The sequence below is a fragment of the Cebidichthys violaceus genome, unplaced genomic scaffold (genome assembly GCF_023349555.1).
Source record: "Cebidichthys violaceus isolate CVI_PGR_0920_01 unplaced genomic scaffold, fCebVio1.0.p SCAF_4, whole genome shotgun sequence".
Lineage (NCBI taxonomy): Eukaryota > Metazoa > Chordata > Actinopteri > Perciformes > Stichaeidae > Cebidichthys > Cebidichthys violaceus.
This window is the reverse complement of record NW_027176594.1, coordinates 6701063-6721299: the sequence shown is the minus strand read 5'-3', so window position 1 is coordinate 6721299 and position 20237 is coordinate 6701063. Positions and strand designations below refer to the sequence as shown.

Below are 20237 nucleotides of genomic sequence, written 5' to 3'. Positions count from 1 at the left end.
ACAAATGCCACTGCAGCTAGGCAGGGGCTGGTGGGAAAGAGGTGGGGGTCTCCATTTAAGCCTGAACTGCAGCTAAAGGGAGATTATTTTCAGACCCACCCCTTAGTAAAGTAAAGAGTAATTAAATAGTGAATGGGGGTGCCGTTAACTATTGAGCATTGTGGTTAAAGTTATGACCATTATTATGTTATGTCAACATAATACTAATTACTAATATATATATATATATATATATATATATATATATATATATATATATATATATATATATTCTTTTATATTCTTTTTGTTAAACTTACATTCCCCAAATTGTATTGCCGACATCACTGGACCTGTTTGTAAGATTTGCTTTTTGACCTTTATTATCAAAGAAGCAAAAACTAAATTCTTGCTCACTTTGCAAACTAAACCTCTGACTTACAGCTCTGCATGAGGACATTACACAGAAGCCAAAGCAGAATGTTTTTGTGCATTTCTACCCGTGTCATTCCAACAACCTTCCAGTGCTGAGTTTGTCTTTTAAATCGCTCTTTTAAAGTCCCTTCCTCTCTCACACTGCTCTCTCTATCTCTTTTAAGCCCACGTGGCCAGTGTCAACAGGAGGTGAGTCTTGGCAGACACATGAAGCAAAGTATGCTGCCTGTATGCAGGCTGGAGAGTTGTCTTACGCTCTAAAAATGAGCCAGCCAGCCGGCTGAGGCGTGCCAAAATAAGACACACAGCCGTTGGAAATAAGTGAATTGCTCAACTGGTTGGACTCCAAACTGGCCACCTCTGGTTGTTGCTGTAAGGCTCTCCAAAATGAGGGCTATTACACAACGGGGGAACTTCTGTAACCAATGACAGAGAAAGAAAGAAAATGAAAGAAGGAAGTCAAGATAGTCAGGGCGAAAAGGGAGGGAAAAACCCTGAGTCACTTGGCTTCCTGTCTGAGGAAAGGAAGGGGGTGGAGGCTTCAGTCAGACAGTTGAGGCCAGTGCAATATTCAACATAAAGTGCACTGGTTGTAAAGTCCTGTCCTGCTCACTGAATCCACTCCAGTGCTTCAGGGCAGCCATCATAGTGTTCACTATTGTGTGCGGCTGAGGGAAGAAGAAAAAAGAGGAGGGAGCAGAGGAGAGAAAGAAAACCTGTCTCTTTGTGTGGGAAGGACTCAGCAGGAAAGTGATTTTAAGATTATTTGAGTTTCCCAGCAAAGTAAGGCTCTCCCCCCCTTGACCTGCAACATATTTTTTTTACTCTGCACCTCTGCTGCCTTACACCAGAGCCACATATGAATGTGCTTCTCAGGCCGGTAAAACAGCGACACCCGGGCTCCTGATGATGAGAGCCGACGTCAGACTGGTTTCCATGAATATTGATGTGGAGGATAGTCTGTTTCATAGAAGAACAGAAGGAGGCAAGATGGCTGCCCTTTAGGATTTGTTAAAGAGGAGATCCGGACGGTTTGTTGGAATTTCTACAAAGTGGAGGGACGTAAAAAGGAGGTGAGAATTTGCTTACTGTGTTAATACTCTGCTTACACTCTTCCCCTTTAACACTGGTGTATTATGGGAGGTTTTGTATAAGGGGAGGTATAGCAAATGTCCCCCACCGTAAGAGCAAGACTCAACATAATAAGGAGGGGATATTAGATAAAGCTACTCCAACATGGCTGACGATTTTCTTTCTTTTTTTTTTGCCAGCTCAATCTGAAAAGGCACCTTCTGTGTTTTCCTGTGTGTTCTGTGTTGCCTCCACATTCTTGCTGCTTTTGAATGCATCATAGAAAATCGTGTACTTAGACTGTTTGTCCAGGAGTTTTTCTTTAAGCTTAATTTAAATGCCTCTATAATGCTCTCTGTCTTTCCTCAACATTTCAACCTTGCTTTTTTTTTAGCTGGCACATATTTATAAAAGCGAGTTTGAATATGTAATATGTTTGTTTTTTGTGTGAGTGTATTTGTTTTAAAAAAAATTCAACGTTTATGTGTAATTATTAGCTATTACAGATTGATAGTATTTTTCATTAAATAGGTTAGACGCAGGCAGTGATATCCCCTGTGGCTTCACATTTTCATATCCATGGCTGTGTATGTGTTTGTTTGTGCTGTTCAGTAGGGAGACTAGATGTAGGAGAGTAAAAGTCCGACCTGGACGTGTTCAGCACTAAGTGCATAGTGTGTGCACAGCAGTAGAGCTGGAATAGCTGCTGGCTTTGTGTATCTCTGTTAATCAGCTTTCATTGCTTTCACCACTGAAAGACAAGCAGACACAAAGGCAAATCCCAAGCAGAAGCAAAATAGAATAGAATTGTGGTGGCATAGCGTAGTGAAGGCAGACAAGGTCAGAAAGCTCTGAAGGAAATGAAACTCTATCCTACTGCACCATTAACAGGGGGCACCAGAATGGCAATGGCGATTGTTGCCAGAAGAACAAACATCCTATCGGTTTGGTTTAGTTTGTCCAAGAAGTTTAGTCAACTTCTTTGACAAACTAAACCAAAGCGGTACTTGACAGGATTATACGTTTTTAATGGAGCACGAGCAGTTAAAGGTCACAACAATCAGACTGCTGTGTTCTTTTGGAAAAAGAGATATTGACAAATAGATTATTGAGAATGCAAAGAGGAATGTGTGTCTGTGTTTTCCATGCGTGGCTGCGTGTGATCTGTAATCATTTAAAAAGCAATTGGTGTAGAATACCAGCATGGAAGCAGAGAAGTAAACTACAATAATGGAGTGATAACAGTGAGGTAAACGCCTTCATACCGGGACAGTTTGGTTTTGTGTTAGTATGCACATTTTTTCGAAATACACTAGTTAAATACAACATATACATTCAGATGTTTTATAGGACATCAGGTCTTATCTCAATTAGCAGAAAGCTAATGGGTTGTTAGTTGTTTTTTTTCCTGAATTCACTAAGTGCTACTACTAGATTAACATCTGAATGGCCCATTAGATTATAACTGATCTCACTCAGGTTTGTGTATTGGGCTTGTGTATTCTACTGACTACAGTCGTAATGTAACCAAAGTATGGCCTCAGGTAAAAAGCAGAGTAAAGGCATGCCCGCAAGGAGGAGAAAGACTGACCTTAAATTGGGCAATGTAATTTAACAGTGTAAGCTGCCTGCAGGAGAAATGCAGGAATTCAGTTTTCTTTTTTTTCTGAACTTAAAGCTCCAAGGTAAGATTGTTAACAGTGACATTTAGTGAATTATGTGCATACAAGGGGCTTTAGAGAAGGTGAAGAGGCAGTGAAGTCCAAATAAGGTCAGTTGCTTGTCAAATGACTTGAAGACACTCACCAAGCTTTTTTATGTGGACAGCTGATGATGACAGACAATGGAGAACATTATTCTATCACAGCCTAACATTCCTTTTCCCCCTCTGAATTAAGCATTTGTTTTAATACATTTGTTTACACGCTGCATTTCTGTGGATAGGTATGCAGCCCCTACACCACAGTATACACTCTCTTACTCTCTACTGAAAATGATCTGTTTGTAGTGGAAGAGAATCTTCTATTTTATTTTCTAAGTGAGCAGTCAGGAAACTTGCAAAGCAACAATGGCGGTGTACCCCTCTGACGCAATGGCATCGCTGTGTTGTGATATGAGTCAACGCGAGTGCTGAAGCACGCCTGTTCTCCATAGTACTCATACAGTATATTGTTACTACATGAGATCAGGTGATTCACGCTTTTGTGTGTGTATGTACATGTATTTGTGTGTGTGTGTCTGTTGATCCCATTGCCCATTCATTACGTGAAGACACTGCGTAATGTCTCATGTGAAAAACTAGTATTTTTTGTTTGTTTTTATTTAGCTAACAAATAGAATAATAAAAAAAAAATTACAGCTGGAATTAGCCAACAACAAGGTAGTTATGTATCCTTTATTTTCGATAGCTTGTTGTTAAACATCACATTTCACAGTTATCAAATTCATAGTTTGGATGGATTGCATCTAACCCACTTCATTCCGTGCTACTGAATGCACATTATTAATGGTTGTCACAGTGTGGTTGTACAATTTGTGTTCCCCTTTGTGTGCAGTTGCACTGTACACAGGATTTACAAATGCTAATCCTGACCTACATAACAATGACACATTCTAAAATTGAGACATAAAAGCACAAAATCTTACTGGAGGTGTTTCCACGAGCTTCTGCATGGCTGCTGTTACATCAGCAGCTGAAAAGGCAGCAGAACATTAATGGGCTTATAGGGGGCTGGGTGGGGGAAGGGCCCGATAGATCAATCACATGCACATAGCTTCTCTCATCTATCCGCACCTACAGATAAAGCAGTGTGGTTGGATTGCTCCTTCGTCATGGCCGTAAGTCCCCTTTATGTCACTCCCAGGGCAGAGACAATATCACCTTTGGGAAGAATGTCCAGTTGCCATAGCGTTCCAAAACAATGCTGTCCACTTACAATACCCAAGCTCTTACCCAAGCCCTCACCTCTGACCCTGCTCTGTCCAGCCCACGCATCGCATTTCCACCCAGGGGCTTTTGCACAAATGCCACAGAGAAGCAAGCCCAGTGGCAGGTTAGACATTTTATATTGCACTACCTGCTGGCTAGTCATAGCTTGGACTGCTTTTCAACAAAATGGCGAGATACTGAGTGTTGTATTGATTTCTGCCGTATTGATTTCCCTCTTGTCTGCTATTGGGGGTTGTTTTTCTACTGAGAGCAAGAGAGAAGCAACAACCGGCAATCAAGTGCTTCTGCAGTGGAATCTCAGTGCCATAATGTAGTCGCTCATTTACACACGGTTTTAAACAGAATTAGTCACCAAATATGCACAGTTGTGTGAATTTTGTTGTTGATGAAAGCAAAGTAGGACTGTTAAGATAAGGTTGAATAAGCTCAAACATCCATGTGGAGTTTTGATAGAGAAAGTTTAACTGCATGCCATATGCCACGTTATCTAGGATGATTGAGATGCATTGTATGAGTTTTAGTATTTGTTGGAAGTTTACCCATACTTAATGTACTGATCAGTTCTGAAGCCTGCTGAATGTATCAAAATGTCTTCCGTGACTCACTTCTCTATGTCTGGACTTACTGCAAAACACATCATGGGTTGGAGAGTGATGTGCTTATCTTCTCTGAAAATGAATCAAAAGAATGAACTGAAGCCAAATCACAAACAAATATGTCAGTTTTCAATAGTAAATCGTAATACCAGATCCATCCCAACCCCCGCCAAGAATCTTGGCTTTCCATGAAGGCCCAACTTCGTTCAAGAGTCTTTGATGTGATTATGGCCTGCGACAGGTTTATTGGTCATCACTGGAATTGTGCAATAGTAATAATGTTTTTATGAGTCTGATATAAACATGTTATCAGTAATTGCCACACCAGATACATTGTGAATCCCAAATAGGACTCGTGGCCTTCTTATTCCACGAGGCCGCGCGTTGTTAGCCGGGCTGGGGCGTAATTATGGAGTGTGAGTGATAAGCTCTGTTTGAGTGGCACGCGGCCGTCGGGAGTGTTGCTGGCTCTGTGAGCGTGTATCGATGTCAGGGTTTACCTCAGGGGTGAGACAGCGAGGGCAGCGACTCAAAAGCTTCCTCCACGTGAGCCCACGCACATGGCCGCTCTGTTTACAAACACTATCCTGGCATTCCGCACGGAGAGACACAAGTGAGATCTTACGTAATCGCTCCAAAGCGAATAGCATCCCTTTCCGCCTCTCCTACGCTTGGACAATATTCTTGAATGCTGCTATCGCCGGTCCCGCTACAAGAAGTTGAGAATAAAAAAAAGGAAATCAAGAGCTCCAGTAACAACAGCGTATGTGCTCGAGAAGGGCAAGACGGAGAGCAGGCCTTTTCTTATGTTGATGCTGCTCTGACGGCGCATAGCTCCTGCGCAGGTGAAGTCCTAAATATTGACAGGTCAGGAAAAAAAACAGCCTGTAAACTTTTCCTTTCCTAACTCTACCTTCACGACTGCAGCTTTGGGTCATTTAAACAAAATGGCAATTTTTCTTTTTTTTTGCAAGGTTTCATTGGAAAAAAACCCAGCATGTGCACAGATGTAAAGGCACATTTGAGTCCACAGTGGTGCTTTTCATTGCACTGCACATTTTTCTATGAATTATTTATTGTTATTTGTAAGTCAACATGAAAATATGCAGAAAAAAACGTTGCTGTTTCTGTATTGGAGAATGAGGCATGCCTCTTTGCCAGCCAAGATGTGGCTTTTCAAACATAGGCATAACGATTTGTGCAGAAGTAAACCTGCACACATGCAGTCAATATGCTTTACAGATCTTGAAAAGGGACCTAACGTCATGCTAGGACCTTACCCTTAACAGGACTCTTATGTCAAAATGTATAGCGGTCAGTCAGTTCCAGTTAAATCAAATCTGTGACAATGAGGAGGCTTTGTCACACATCTAATCCTGAAAGGTTCATCCAAAAAAAGGTCCAAAAGAGGGAACTCTTTTCATATATAGTTTGTCAAAATGCATCCTCTGTTAAAATTGGCTTAATCAGAACAATATCTGAAAAGAATTAATAACAAATGCCCCTGTCTCCGTCAAAACTCCATCATGATAGCTCATCTCAATGGGGTCCATGGCGATTTAAACAACTAGCTTCTGATGGCTGTTAACCCCTCTTCTAAAATGGCTGTCAGATATGGACGGTTTCGCTGCTCGGAGCTGTCATTGAAAAGGTTAGGCCCCATGGCCCCCTGTTGTCTGAGCAAGGAGTACAAAGACAGACAGCTGGTCCTGAATGTCATTTAGGAGCGTAACCCTCCTAAAGGCTCTGAATGACATCACTACCTACTTTTGAGGGCTTCAACTGGCTCACGCTCAATATTAGGTTTCCTAAGTGGAATGTACGAGTGCAGCAGCTGGTGCTCAATGATGATCAGACCGGCTTGCATCCATATATGTATTTATATTGGGAACGTTTCAAAGACTGATTTTAGCTTTGGGTCTGAATGGATAGAAACTTCCCAAATAAGAGTCTTACCGATGTGGGAGGTACAAATACAGTTTCTGTGCAGGAAAACACTATGGCAGAACATGATTGATGACTGCTGAAGTTCACACATATTTTGCCTTTAAGTGAACACTAAAACAACACACAGACTATGTTTAAGAACTCATTAATTATTGTTTATAATCTCTGTACTTCATTCTGAGGTGTCAGAAATGCAGTAAAGTGTTACTACATTCTTACACTGAAGCCATGATTCACAGAAAATACCCCTCTCTCTCTCTCTCTCAGAAGGATTTGTGATTTCTATTCAATGAGAGTCACGTGCCTCCCACTCAGTGGAGGGAAAGAGGGAGCTTAGCAACAGTGGTTTCGGTCAGGCTGCTCAAAAACCCATGAAGGAAAGAATATCGCTACATTTGCTTTCCAGATGACAAATGAGACAGAGCTAATGTTTTTTTTGTTCAAAGTTGTTCTGTGCATGGCTACAATATATTTAAAGTTTAGCAATAGCAAGTTTATTTCTATAGCACATTTCATACACAGGTGCAATGCTTTACATAAATAAAAGCAAAAAGGGTTATAATATGAGCAAAAGAAAGCACATAAGATAGTAATCAAACAGAGAGTTGTCTTATTACAAGATAAGTAATATAAAAAAGTACATAAAATAGAATAAAAACGTGGTTTTAAAACATAGTGGAAGTAACCTCTACTGGTATTTTTTGGTACACCCGATAGAGAACCATAGAGCAAAAGCCCCTCAATTGAGCTTAGCCATAATCCCAAGACGTCACTTCCAGTTTGATAAATACAAGGAGAAAGAAAGTTTTTGTTCAAAACAAACCACTATTTGAAGCTCAGTCTTCCCTAAATCTGAAATCTGCACTTGTATTGAGTCCATTTAGAATTCCTCCACTGCCATGTGCATGTTTTAACTTCCTTCCTATAATAATGTTTCCCTTTGCTCTGTTTACTCTTCACCTCCGCTTCCTGTTTAGTTGGAAGCTGGTTTGGATTTGGATCATGCAAACAGAGAGGAAATATTTGCTAAATACAGCAAATGTGCCTGTGAGCTAATCACATGCCAAGACTGGCAGGCTAGAGGGTGAATTGAAGATGGGACCGAGCGTTTGCTCATCACTCGGCTTTGTGTATGACTTTTCCATTTCATGCCCGATTGTAGTGGATGGGAGAATGTATGAGGAGGAAAAGGTCAATATGAAGTGTTCCTTGTCCTACCATTTTAACTAAGAGCAACCACAACATCTTTCTTGGTGAGGCTCTAAAATTAAATGCTTGTATCTCAAGACAACACAAAGACTATCTTATTCTTAAATGTTGGCTAAGAATGTGTCAGGTTTTAAAGCACTAAAACATTTCTAAAATGCAATTGCAAAGGTGTCGATCCACACAAGTGCAAATGCAGGCTTCTGAATATGTGGCACTATTGATTTACTGGCAGGTTCAATGCGTAAAGCACATGTGCACACCGCGGCAAAGCAGCCCATTCCGCAGTGAGCCGTGCCGGGGTAATGTTTAGACCAGATGGGCTCTGGAGCGCTCATAAGATGGTCGCCATGGCTACTGTGCACTCTGAGAGAAATTAACTTTGCTCTGTGCACAGTTCATCAAGTTAGTCAGATAATATTGACTGTTGCATAGACAAAGGGTTAGAGGGGAGGAGATACCGGTTGGAGGGAGCAGCAGTGTGTGTGTGTGTGTGTGTGTGGAGGGGGGGGGGGGGGGGGGGGCAGGCAGGCAGGCAGGTTAGTGGGATTGTACGCTCGGAAGCCCATTTCTTAATTAGAGTCTCCATGTGATGCAGCTTGAAGCCACAGAAAAAGGTTTAGACTCTGTGTGTAAGCTTTGCACAGTGCACTTCTTTTTGGCAGGGTTTCTTTTCAGGTTGGGCTGATTAAACTCAGAAAATGAAGACTAACAGGTTTATGAAGTCAGACCTAATGTCTAACTGATGTGTACTGTCAGGGTTTACCTCTTCTGTTAAACAGTCTATGGTTGGCTCTGAAAAAATGCACCGTTTCACTGAAAGGACTTTGGAGGAAATACTGATGGTTTAGAGATTTGATCTATGACACTGTGGCCTGTTATTTCCAGTTGTTTGTGGTGGTTTCAGTGTTAGCCACATTATCATTTCCTTGTGTTATAATATAAAAATTAAGGTCAAGAAATATAGAAAAATGTTCAGAAGAAGAGCAATTTCAGCAGATCAAACTGATTTAAGTAGATAAAGTGTAAACGTAGCATATACTAGCTTGATTTTCTTTTGCAAGCAAGTGCTTGCAGTTTTCCCAGAAAACCTGCTCAACAAGTTGTATCAGAAACGTACAGAGGCGGGGTTTATCCCTTACAACAACAACAGCGGCGGTTGAGTTGTTCATACCAATGTCACCGTCAGAAACTTTTCTGTCACCTTTACCATCAACGTGAGGCTCAAACCTCCTTCATAACCACTGACTCATCCGGTATTGCTCAACACCACAAGTATTACACCACTTAAACATGTGATATCCTCAAACTCAATCATACTCATAAAATACCAAAATGTATGTATCAATTTGTATCAAAAACTTGAACTACCTTATCAATTTAAAAAAATCACAAGAATCTGAGAGATTTGCCCATTAGCGTAAGGGCTTTGGATCCACTTTATGGACCGTGTCAAGTTAAAACTGTCAACAGTTCAGCCAGTGCAGCCTCGACCCTGAAAAATAGACTCAACAAAACCGGTCGTTGAAAGGTTGCCACAAATCACTGGCTCCTATATTCCTCAGACCTTGTGGGTTTTTACGAGTAAATATATTTTATTTGTCATGTCCACTGCTTCCTGAGCCCACTGAACCCTGTACAACACTATCAAACGATCTGGGATTAGGGTTGACATTGATCTTAATTATGGCTATGAGCACTTGGTTATAGCTTATTATCATGGTGCCAGTTAATCTTTCCCCTCTCTCTGTTTATCTTTTTACCTTGAGGGAGCTCTACCAGTTAACCAAATAAGAACTGCACTTGTCATTACTATCCTGATACACAATGTATTACTCCAGTTCTGTCTTTGCTTCTATTTGACTATTTCAGCTTTACTCTCCAACTGCATCATTTTAGGTTAGTAAGTTTAGTCGTTTAGTCTTGAAGAAGTTGTATAGTCTTCATAGGAAAAGGTAAACAGCCCACACTTAAAGCCTAGAGTTCCAGCAATCAGCATATATCAGGATTCACCAATTGACCCTTTGGCCAGCTCTGACCAGGGTCCGACAACTAACCGGCTCTGCTCCGTAGACTCTCATTCAATCATTTCATATTTTCTTCATTTTCACACTGATTTTGTGGATTTCAAGCTAGTCATGGTAAAACGTTAAAATAATGCGAGTGGTACTTGTTACCTACAGAGTTGTAGGAAGGAGTTATACGTTTTTTTAAATGTTACGTTTTTACGTAGAAACCTGTGGAGCTAATATTAGCAGAGTATGTAGCACAGTATAAACTAGCTACGCTAGCTAATGAAGGTACACAGAATGTAAAGGCGTATCCGGCTTTACAGGAACAGTATTGTTCCTTAATTTCAGTGTCTTCTGTCTCGATCACCAGGTGATGTGTTGGTTCGCTTTTACACTGGGATTAGTAGGCTTTAGCTTAACCTTAATCTTTCTAACCTGTTTTCACTGCTCAATCAGTTTGACAGCCTGGATATATCTTTCCAACACATATGCAAGACCTCTCTGTCTGCTTCGTTCCGAAATTACCTTTTTGTTTTTCAAAAGTTTTTCCAAAGATTAGATGATATTTATTCAGGGAGTGCAGTTAGTAACAGTGTGGGCTCCATGGTAGCTCTGACAGCTTGATGGATTAGCGGCTGATCAAAAGTCAGAATCTACCAATATTAAATATTGGTAGATTCTGCTGTCCTTAGCAGAAAGATGAATGTTAAATTGTATTAATTTTCCCATCAAGATTGTGTGCACAACATAATACAAATGTTACTCTAGAATGGAGGCTTTAGATTTCCACAAATCAAGTTCAATCCATATTCCCAAAACCTTACTCAAACTGATATGAATAAGGCATTTCTGCTTTCTTTGGTCCAGTATTAACGGAAAACAAATGAATTGAATAAAATAATGCTAAGAAGTGCAAATCAACTTAATCACATAATGCTATAGTTCGATGAAATGTGTCACAATTCAGTAAGAGAAGGTAATGAGACATACAACTGTTGAGGAACAGAGACTGCAGTGGGAATCTCCACAAGTCGGCCACATCTGTCTTGCATTAGACATAAAGAACAATGCAGTTTGTACAGATCCTTCTTCCTAAGGAGGGGGAGGAGGCTCTCTAGGGAAAAAAAGTGCAATCAAACCCCAAACACTTTGGAAAAGATGGACTGCCAGAAAATGTAAATGTAACTGCTACATTGCATCCCGTTGAGATTTAAAGAGATTTTTCTTTTGTATTAAATTGAAACAAAAAATTATTTTATCTTTGGCATTCAGTTTCTCTGCAAGCTGATTGTACCTGCAGAGCTTCCCTGTTTTCGGTCAACCATGAAGGGAAAGGGAAGCAGAGAAGAGGGAAGGAAAGCAGAGATCTGTTGCTCCAGGCTGTCATGTGATGCAGCCATCTTTACGTCACAATGTAGTGATTAGGCCACAGTGAGCATCAACAGGAAACAGCACTGCTCTACCTGACAGAATAACTAGACCTGAGGTTGAACAGTGCTAAGTCAGATCCTCCTCATGCAGCATCCTTTGTTGTAATTAATAAAAGCAACATGAGTCACATCACTAACTCAGAACCTCAAGCTTTTGCATTCCTGGTAATCACCCTCACATGTGTCTGCATCCCTTCAGTGATCAATACAAAAGATTGCCACATCTTAATCTAAAACAGAAGCTGTATATTCCCCAAACATGAGACGGATGGGTCAACCTCAAGGGAAAGCTTTCTGGTGCGCAACCATCTTAAACAATGCTGCACCTTAACATTTCAGATTATCTTCCAGTGTTAAAGGAAAAGTTCAACATTCTGGGAAATGTGCCTTTTCGCTTAGTTGTTGACACTCATGCCTGCACGGTAAATATAAAGCTAAAGCCAGCCGCGAGTTAGCTTAGCTGAGCACAAAGACTGGAAACGGGTGGAAAGTTAGCCCAGAGCCTTTTAATATCTCTAATAGACACAATATATCGTATTTGTTTAATCCAAACAAAAAACAAAGTGCAAAAATGGTTGTGGTTTTACAGGGGGTCATGTGCTAATCTATTTATTGCCTAGAGCAGTGACTTCCTGAAGTAGCTTTATATTTATGGTTCAGGCAAGAGATGGGTATCAATTTTGTGTAACGCTCAAGCATGTAAGCACAACAGAGAATATCAAACTATCCCTTCAAGGGAAAAGGAAAAGATGTGTTCCTTTGATTTTACAAATGAGGAAATGTCGAGATAGCGCAGAGCTCTGGCCAGTGTGTGGTCTACTTTCATGTAGTTTTTTGTTCAGGATTTCACTTTCATGTTTTATTTGTTTAGATTTGTTCCTGTCTCTGTAGATCAGAGTGTAGAGCCCACCTGTCCCTAAGGTTGCTCACGTGACAGAATAGCAGCAGGATTTAAGCTTCAGATGACTCCAGACACAGGGGGCTTTTGTTTCTTAGCCAGGGTGGAGAGTGTCATATGTTCAGACCGATAGAACGAAAGAGAGAGAGAGAAGGCGCGAGCAACCATGTGAGGTGCATTGTACACGCTACATGAGCGCGCCATGTGACATAAATCCCAAGTGTGACGTGCCTGACTGAGAGACTCCGTGAGATGTAGCACATGAATTAACATCTGTCCTATAGTAACAACAGTCAGTGACAACACATGCTACTAACACTTCACTTCACATTGTGCTTTATGAGTTGGTGTGTTCTGACCTTCAAGACTTTCCAGTCCTTCCCCTTAACTTTACCCAAAACTCTCTCCAGTGGAGGCAACTCCCCCAGTTCATATGCTAGCCATATGTCATGAACTGACATTCAAAATGTCGACGCAGACGTCTTAAGGAATAATTAAACACTGCCTTAAATCAGGCAAATGTGTATACATTGAGAGTTTACTGTTCTGTTTCAGGATGTGTATTGTAAGCAAACACTGGACCCATAGCAATTAGGTCAAAAGCATATAGATATAGATTAAATGTTAATCACTAAGAGATTCTGAAATATTTTCGAGCCTACATCTTTGCTGTTTACGCAGCCAGCTGGAATGCAGAGTTGTGAAAATGTTGTCAGAGGTCGTGAGGTTTGCGCAGCAGTGGGTCCGACTCTATATTTACGGGAGGGATTTAAAACGCTGTAGAATGCGAGTCATCTGACCTAATTACGCTGGTAGGAGTTGCTACAGATGAGGTTTCACTCGCAGCTCTGCTGGGTGCAGTCTGAACTCCAGTCTGTCTGCATATACAGCCATTACAGTGTTTCTACGTTTTTACCAAAATGCATGTTATAAACAAAAGACTTTATCTCCCTTTCGTTTTCCATTTAATGAATTGTCTTTATGTTTGGTTAAGTAAGAAGGAAGAGGTCAGTTAATCTTATATATACTTATTTGGTGTATTCACACCATGTTTAAAGTATTAGAATTACATATTTCTGTATAAATTGGGACATGACGTGACAATAGAGGCCTAAGAAATTTCGAAATCATTACACCAATAGCAGTAAGACATAGATACATAGCAATTCTTAATGTTCCATAATGTTTTGATACTTCAAATACAACTCAATTAAAGTCTGAGTCATAAGAAACAAATATCAAGATTGGATTTCAGTTTGTATTATCAGTACTCTATCAATACTGTCAGCTGTGTTTTTAAATTAAAGCAATGTTTCTACTTGTGTTATTAAAAGAGGTAGCAATGCTGTGGGTACGGTGACTAAATGAATATCAAAGTTGCTAAGAGTAGCAAGCAATAGTTCATATTTAATATTGATGTTGAAGTTGGTTGTAAACTGTTAACAAATCCAGTTGGTTCAATGTTAAATTGTTGTAGTTACAGCATTAGCATTGAGTTACAGTTGGTTACAGTTGTAACATGTTGTCAGATGATATTGTGATGAATATTATTATTGGCACACTTTGTTATGACTCAGTTCATGAGTCATGTGGGTTTAACCTTTTTAAAAAAGTGCTCTGAAAATTTATAGTCTCAGGACTGGATGCATGCTCCACGTTCTTATCTATCAAACAGGAAAATGTGAATGGGCCCAAATCAGCAAAGAAACGGAAATATACACTTGAGATTATGGCTTATTCTTAAAACTATTCTGCAAAACAGCGGTGTGGCTTGGCAAGTGTGTTTGATTTACAGTGCTGCACCACACCTCCTCTCTCTCTCTCTCTCTACAACAGCAGGACTCTTTAGGCCTAGCTGCCTAGGTCTCAACCTGAAAGTGCAGAGACCTGAGTTTCCCAGCAGCTGTCGTTAGTGGTGAATGTCACATACGGCTGCCAAGTCACGCCAAATAGACCCCATCTACTATGGCAGCTCTCATATTTCACTGGCTGCCCCTGGGAATAACAAAAACACGCTGCGAGTCCGGTGCATTTAAGTTTGCTACACTGGTGTTGTGCAGACCAAGCTTCAGGAAATAGGGCTAAATATCCATGATACATATGATTTGTAGCTCAATTTATATATTCTACTTTTGTTGAAAAGATGATCTTTTAGCAACTTGATGGACAAACGGAAACAAGTTGCATTTTATAAAGCAAAGCTATATTAAAAACAAACTTAATTGTTAAAATAAGGCTCTACTGTCATGTGCATTAACTGGCCCCCTTATGACTTTTGTGCAAACTGTGCCCATTGTTTTACAACACTGGTCACACTGTGTCCAAAAGGTCCACCCTTGCCCCCAGGCCTCAAAGCACTAAAGCAACTCACCATCTATAAATGCCAGCAAATACATAGCTACAGAGGCAATGGGCAATGACTAGAACAGTGCTGAGTGGCCATGCACGTTCATCACTGCACAGACTAGACGATAGACTGAACCGGAGGGAAGCATAGCAGACAGAAGTACAGAGGAACCTGAAGTGTAATTACAGGGCAGAGGACTGGAGGTGAGGCTGTGGGAGAAGGAGGGAAGCCAAACAACAGCGTATAGAGACAAAGAAATGTACTTTTGGAGGGAAAGAAAGCTTTGTTGGGAATCCAGTTCATGTCAAGCAAGCTGAGTCATATCATGAAAAAAAAAAAAATTCTGGTGGACATTAGCTACTAGAAAGAGAACCAAAATAGATCAAAGCATTATAACTTCCAGCAGGCATCCACACGAAAGCCACTGAGAGGCAGTGCCTCTGGTTTAGTTTAGTGCTCTACTTCCGGAGCAAAAATAGATCTCCCTGTGAATCCCGTCTTGTAAATGATAAAGAGGATGCAGCCAATACTCCAAATATCTTAAAGCAAGCAGTCAAAGTTGGACTTTCAACATTGTGTAATTGGCGCATGAGTGTGTTTATATATTTGTACGCTGACAGGCAGCACACACTCAGCTGGGATCTCTTGCTTTGTTCTGGGTTTGCAAAGATTTTTTTTGTTGTCAGTGTGGGTGTATCCAACTGTGACAAGCTGCTTGGCTCCGTTCGGTCCTTTGTAAATCCCGGAGTGTCCCTCAGGAATGGAGCTGCTCTGAAAGCAGCTAAGCGCCAGTGTCCACCTCTTGACTTAGTTACTGATTTGCAGACTGCACCGAGGGCCAGACAAAACAAAGGAGTAGTCACATGGGGTCGGGAAGTGGTATTCGCCTGCTTACCTCATTGTTACATTTGCAGGGATCAGATGCTTTATATCTGAAAGAGTTCGGAGAGGTGGGAGCATTAGTTTACTCCTTTTAGCTCCTTTTTCCTCAAAAGACACTGACTTGAATTGATGTTCCCCCAATGAGTGTTGAGTCTACTGCTAAAAGAGAGGTTTTAATCTTCTAATTTAATTGTAAATTTTGTTATTTTCTGTAGATGTTGATAATATGTTGTACATAACTCCAAGCAGCTATATTTTTTTGTTAAAATTTAAATCAAAATTACAAATACAGGGAAAATTATCATGAAGTTCATTCCAAAGTAAAGTTAAGTCATTTGCCACAACGTATTCAAGACTCAAGCTTGCAATACTCAATAGTTGAGTATGACCGATCGTAATCACCTCATGTTTTTTCATCCTCCAAAGATATCCCAAACAGCAAATCATAAAATCAGTAGATCTGAAGGAGAGAACATCTGAATGTGATGTCGTATGAATGAAGATGCCTCCGCGATGGAAAGACCATTTTGCCATTCATTAAACAGAGGTGGTGGGCATCTCAAACTCATTTGTCAAAATAACAATTTATTCAATAATTTCAATTTTAATAACTTTTGATGTAATCATGAAGAGGCTCAGCGTCACCTCTGATTACGATGCTGGTGGTGGAGTCCCGCTGTGGCTCTTTACATCCGTCTGTGTCTGACAGCAGCAAAAGGGAGATTAGCTCTGCAACTTGTTGCCCGAGACACTTCATCTTCAGGTTGCACTGCGGTCTGAATATAACTAATGAGTTACCCGCACCATTCGCTGTTAGTGGAATTAGTGTTACATTGTCTTATGCTACTTTACATTTTAATTACATTGGCCCAGTTCTCAGATGACAGTCTGTAGTCTGACCACAACATTAACAAAACAAATTACAGCCTTTAAAGAAGTCAGAAATCAGACCTACTCTAAATAATTGTGTGTAATACCTATAACTATTTATCTGAAAGAGTTCTATTCAAGTGATAATGCATGTAAAGAGCGAGTTGATTTTGCAGTTCTCCTTTTATTTTGAATCGCATGCACTTCTTGATTTTTATAAACTTCTCTATTTTTCTGGTTTACGAAACCCTTACAAACCCTATTGGATCATTTAGAAAATTTATTTTTTAGCAAGCTCACAACAGGGCCGTTTTTCTTTGGGATGCAAGATGCCCGCTCTTAACTCAACGCACATAAAAAGATACCTTTCAGGCCCCTTGTCCCCAGCCATTGACTTGAGAGCCGTCTTTGTTTTCAGTGTGCCGCTTCCCTTTTCTACCTGCTAACAGGCAGCTGGCTGCTCTGTTGTGACAACCGTGGGAGCTTCCAGACACCCTTGTAACAGCTTGGCTCGTTAGTGGGAGATTTAGCACACTAACTTTGGGGGTCTGGAGGGCTGCTAATGTCCTGGAGGGGTGATTGACACAGAGAAGGATATCATTATTTCGACCAGCTAGCCTGCCTGAGCAGAGCTCGGTCTGACAGTTTGCTGTGAAGGTTGTCTTGGTCCAGACGGTCGACTGGGCACAATTGCAAGAGAGTGATATTTTGTTTTGCCTCATTCATGGTTCACGTAACCAGTTTGGACATTGTGGTTCAGGAAATAGAGGAACCTGATAATACTAATTCTCAAAGTGCACAGTATCTCGAGGTCTTGAATCACAACTTTAAAAAAAAGCAATTGAAATATATATTTTGTTGTAATATGAACTTATCCCCTAAAATGATTGTCATCTGATGCTGCAAGTGCTACATTTCAGAACCCGTAGAGATACTTTTGCAAACTAGCCCGGTCTACAGTCACCCCAGAGATAGCATACTTTCATATGTGTCGCTGAACTTATCAAATATATATTTTTTTACCCATCTGTACAGTAAAATCTAATTTGTATGTTAGTCGATTCCATGAATTGCAAATCATTACTGAATGTAACATTTGTTTATAATCATTCTTGCATTCTTGGATAGAGCAATGTTAATGATCAATAGATCCTTCTTTAAATGCCCATGCATGTTGTGGCTGAAATGGATAATGTACCTACAGTATACAAACATTTTTCAAAAAAGGATATCAGGCTTCGGATAAAACATGTCGTTTGAAGACGACAGCCCCTCTGCCAGAATCATAAGCAGCTGTAACCGCTTCCAGATGTGATAATCGGGCCCAATGATGGAGCACGATCATGCCAAATGAAACATGCCATAGTACCTCAAATATTTAGCTATTTTTCCCCCCAAACATCAGTCAGTGCCTATAGTGAGCCTATAGTAGGTTTGCATTAACAGGAGGGCTTTTGTGGGAATCTAAAGCTGGATCCAATTATGTTTTCAAAGGTTGCATAGCATATTTCTCTGAACTTAACCATAGCAGCCGGCAGTTGTGACCCGAGGCTTCAAAGCTCCAAGGACATTATTTACTTTAAGTACATACAGAGTGTTTAGCTGACCTAAATGTCTAAGAACATAAAGCAGGAAGTCTTTTTAACCTACAAGAACCTAAATTGTCTTGATGAACACATGTTGGTACACTGCTGTTTACTGGACATGGACCATTTGAAGCTGCCCCTACATTTTGACCAATTGTCAAAAATGATCTGAGGGATGACAGAATGCTTCATCACATGTAAACAAGTAACTTTAAAAGCATTTAACACCTAACGCCTGTCTACATCATTTGATAATATTCAACCTGCCAAATGAGTTATATGAATTTAGGCATTATACATTTATTAGTATATTGTTAATATCTGTGTTGCATTGTAAAAAGGTATTGGATGAGCTTAACTATGGGCAGCTAAGTGAAAGTTATATGTTGACTATAAAATACAAACTATTGGAATCAGATTACTGGTTTTCATATTATATTATGTTCAAAAAGGACCATATACTTTTCAAACCTAGCCAAACGTTCCCAATTCCTCCGAGTATTCATAGTTGGGGGGGATTGTGGCTGTAGGATGTTTGTGTGCAGGCGGACAAAACCTCAGGACACCAATTAAAGGAAAATGTATTTTATCTCGCCTTCGATATATGTAGGAAAAGTCAAAACCTGGTATACTTTTTTGATGCAAATTTAACTGACATTGAGGACAAACAAAACGTTGTGTGATATATATACTGTTCAAGGATTGAACTCCCTTCATCCCCAGCCAACCATGAATCTACAGTACAATCAGTTCTCCTTCAAGCTCTAATGCTCAACACTCTTTTACTTAAACACTTAAAACTGATTCTGGGCCCCTCTTGGTGCTCATCAGCTGCCCATTCCTTCAGCATCTGCAGGAGAGTTGCTCATAATTATGATGGATTAGACTAGGCTCTTTGTGCCTGTGCACTGCAATTGTTTTGCAGATGCTGCAGATGTGACATGCATTAATAATTGAGGGAGGCAGACAGAAATCAATATTCTACTAGAATCACTGGAATATATATGCTTTAGGCAGAGAGAACGCAGGGTAAGCAAAAATGAAACCATATGCTCTGTTTGCTGCTTAACCTTCTGAGGAGATCTTAGTTTCCATTCATCAGTTTTATTACTTTATTAAATTACTTTGTTGCTAGACCTACAGATCCCAAGGAATACAAATTAAAAGCTAGCTTCTCTCAAATGTTGGCCAACTTATCTTAAGACAAAATGCTGCTCAGCTGAAACCAGACATAAAAGTTATTTAGATTAACAGGTGAAATATTTAACAAAACTCAGATTTTTAGGTTTTTACGTTTATACTGGGAATCAGCTCCACCAAAAATTTATATTTTCTTAAATCAGAGAGTTGAAAAAACATAAAGCAAAGAAGTTCATCAGGATGATTAAGTTAGCCTGGGAAACATTTGTGATGGCAAGTTTATATTCTGAAGTCAGTACAACTCCATGGCACAAAGCTCACAATGCTATGGTCTAGCCCTGATAACAAAGGCCTCAAACTTGTGAATCGAGTTGTATTTGCATATTTGACACAGCAATGTGTTCAGGGTGAGGAATACCACAACTCGACAGCTGACGAGCAGCCAACTCCTCCTCCCATCTACCATCTGGGACTTTAACCTTGCATCCTACTACCTTCAATCAACTAGACTTGTATTTAGTTTAATGTATTCTGTCCTTTGATATTATAACCAATAACCCAAAAGCAAAGAAAAAGTGTTCTTTGTGAAAGTGAACTTAGGTCAGAATCTAGAGAAAGGATTCAGACACATGCTATTGTCTGATGCATGTCTGAAAAAAGCAAGAAGCTGCTGATTCACATGTTGACTACAGTGTTTTTTAAATTTATTTTCCCTCTGTTAAAAAATCTATTATGGAAGTAGACTCACAGTCCACTGTTAGCCGAAATAGTCCTGTAATGACCTCTAGTTTTATTCTCTTCTCACTTTCTACTTACTATCTGGTTTCTAGGTGATTGGGGGATGAGGTCAGGGTGAATCTAATTCTATGACAGGATCGTGTTGCAAGC

At 40.2% G+C, this 20237-nt stretch overlaps 1 protein-coding gene across 1 annotated transcript in view; it reads left to right on the top strand.

Moving 5' to 3' along the window:
• Positions 1 to 1090: 1090 nt before the first annotated feature.
• tet2 (tet methylcytosine dioxygenase 2) overlaps positions 1091 to 20237 on the top strand; it is a 29104-nt gene continuing 9957 nt past the window's right edge. Inside the window, exon 1 of the mRNA XM_068726823.1 lies at positions 1091 to 1487. The gene's annotated coding sequence lies outside the window, so the exon portion shown is untranslated. The remainder of the gene's footprint in view (positions 1488 to 20237) is intronic.